General features: G+C 39.9%; 1 pseudogene; it reads right to left on the bottom strand.

Moving 5' to 3' along the window:
* Positions 1-1,789: 1,789 nt before the first annotated feature.
* On the bottom strand, positions 1,790-2,120 carry LOC115069271 (annotated as a pseudogene).
* Positions 2,121-2,890: the final 770 nt, after the last annotated feature.

Here is a 2,890-nt window from a genome sequence, read left to right as displayed (position 1 = left end):
ATTCTTTCTACCTTGTCTTCCATGTTCCCTGAGCCTTAGTGGTGGGGCGGGATGATACAGATGTTCCATTTTAGGGCTGAGCAATCAACAGTCACTTATTCTCCCCACTTTGATGAGTTATGAGTTTCTGTATTACTGCCCACTGCAGAGTGAGGCTTCTCTGACCAAGGCTGAGAAAAGCACAAACCTGTGGATATAAACACATATTGAGAAGGCAGTTTGAAAGCATGTCCATTTAGCACAACAGCAATAGTTTCCCACCTAGGGCTTATGGCCTCCAAAGCCATGGGCTTTTGATCAGGGCTAAAGTACAAGGCATGAATTCTCTCCTGTGGAACAGGCCTCAAATCCAATCTGAAAGCACTTGGTTACCCCCATAACATTCATGCCACTATTGCACCAGTGGGCACCTTGACTGCAGGTCAGTGTTGTGGCATTTAGGGTCCAGTGCTGGGAAAGACAGATGATATCTTTTCTTTCATAGTGTCCTGCATCACACCTTCTAGCACTATGGAAGCTAACCAGCAAGAAAGTTTTTGGGTCAGTTCCAGCTTGATTTCTCTATAGCCTAAAACAAAAATGTGCTGTGTCTTCAGCAATAGGGTCTTACCATCAAGTTATGGGCATTTAGTTATAGTGGGCAACAAAGGAAAATGTCAAAAGCTTATGTTGTTATGGGGAATCTCTGGGGCCATTTTGACTAATAATTCATAAGGAGGTAGACCACACCTGGTGCTGAGATTTTCATTTAATAACCTATACCTTCTGAGGGAAGCATCATCCACACATGCAGCATACCTTTGTTCAAACTCATTAAAAAAAAATTCTTTTTGAGACAGGGTCTCCCAGTAGCCCCAGCTGGCCTGGAACTCACTAAATAATATAGACCAAGCTGGCCTTGAATTCACAGAGATCTGCCTGCCTGCCTCTGCCTCCTGAGTGCTGGGACTAAAGGCACGTGCCACTACACCTGGCTAATGTGTGTGTGTGTGTGTGTGTGTGTGTGTGTGTGTGTGTGTGTGTGTGTAATCAGCTTACAAAGTAGTTGGCTTCTATAATGGGTTTTCATACAGACTTAGCTTTGGTTAATCCATCCCTACCTCCTCTTCCCTATCTCCCCCAATTCCTATCCTCGTTTAAACCTTCAACCCACCCCCCACATTCTCTCTTCCTACTTATATATCATATTTTTTCTATTACATCCCCTCTCCTACGGACCTTTTCTGGTTTTCCAACCTCTATAGACACTATAAATTAAGCACACAAACCTAAAAATTCCAAACTAGGAACCAGATGTACACAAGAACATGCAGCGTTTGTCTTGCTGGGCCTGGATTACCTCACTTAGTGTATTTTCTAGTTCCATTCATTTTCCTGAAAATTTCATAATTTCATTTCTTTACAGCTCAATAAAATTCTATTGCTTATATGTGCCACATTTTCATTATCTGTTCATCAACTGATGGCATTGATGTTGAGTTTAACTCCATTTCTTGTCTATTGTGCATATAGCAGCAATGAACATGATTATTCAAGTGTTTTTATGGTAGGATATAAAGTTCTTCCAGTATATGCCTAGGAGTGGTATAGCTGGATCATATGGTAGTTCTAATTTAAGATGTTTTAGAAACCTCCAAACTGCTTTTCATAGTGCCTGGACCAACTACCCTCCTTCCAACAGTGAAAAAGTGTTCCCCCAACCATGAATAAGAATTCCACTCTCCTCACATCCTTGCTAGTATTTGTTGTCTTTTTTTTCAGTTTTATAGCTTTATTTAACTCTCAGCAGTTAGTTCTCATCTACATTGACTGTGTATAGATTTTTGAATGTGGGAACAGGGACATAGGTTACCAAGGTATGCAGCTTGTTTGGCAAATCTTCATCTTCATTACATTTTCTGAACAAATGAATACAGATACAGTATGGTACCCATCTCCTTCACAGCGAATTTCTGGATTTCTTTGAGTGCCCGAGGGGCATGTTTCTTGAAGCCCACTCCATGGATGCACTTGTGAATGTTGATGGTATATTCCTGGGTCACCACCTTGTTGATGGCAGAACAGCCCTTCTTCTTCTCACCAGCCTTCTTTAACAGAGCCATTCCACCCAGCCCAAGTTGGAAAGGATCATTTGTTTTCTTGATGATAACCATTCTGACTGGGATAAGATAGAATCTCAAAGTCATTTAAATTTGCATTTCCTTGATGGCTAATGATATTGAACACTTTAAAAAACTATTTATTAGTCATCTGTTTTTCTTCTTTTGAGAACTCTCTAGTCAGCCCCACTCTCCATTTTTATTGGATTGATTGTTTTCTTTGTGTTTAGCTTCTTGAGTTCTTTGTATATTCAAAACACTAATCCTCTGCTCCTGTCTCTTTACTTGATTGAAAGTTTCCTTTTTGTACTAAATTCTTTTAATTTAATGAGCTCTCATTTGTTGCTAATTGGCCTTATTTCCCAAGCAATTAGAGTTCTATTCAGAAAATCCCTACACGTGCCTATATTTTGGAGTATACTCCCTAATTTTTCCTCTAGCAGTTTCAGAGTTTCAGGTCTTATGTTGAGGTCTTTGATCCATTTGGATTTATATTTTTGTACGTCTTCTACCTATAGATATCCAGTTTTTCTATCACCTTTTATTTAAAAGGCTGTCTTTTCTCCAAAGTGCATTTTTGGCATCTTTGTCAAAAATTAGGGGGCTGTAGGAGTGTGAGCTTCTATCTGGGTCCTTAGTTCTGTTCTGCTGATCTATATGTTTGATTTTGTGCCTGTACTATGCTGTTCTTATCACAATAGCTCTGTAATGTAACTTGAAATCAGGTGTGATGGTAATGCCAGCAATGCTGTTTTTGCTCAGGATTTCTTTGGACATCTGGAGTCTCTTGC

This window comes from Nannospalax galili, unplaced genomic scaffold, assembly GCF_000622305.1.
Source record: "Nannospalax galili isolate Female #2095 unplaced genomic scaffold, S.galili_v1.0 scaffold1051, whole genome shotgun sequence".
Taxonomy (NCBI): Eukaryota; Metazoa; Chordata; class Mammalia; order Rodentia; family Spalacidae; genus Nannospalax; species Nannospalax galili.
The sequence above is the reverse complement of the archived record's forward strand: the minus strand, read 5'-3'. Positions and strand labels throughout refer to the sequence as shown.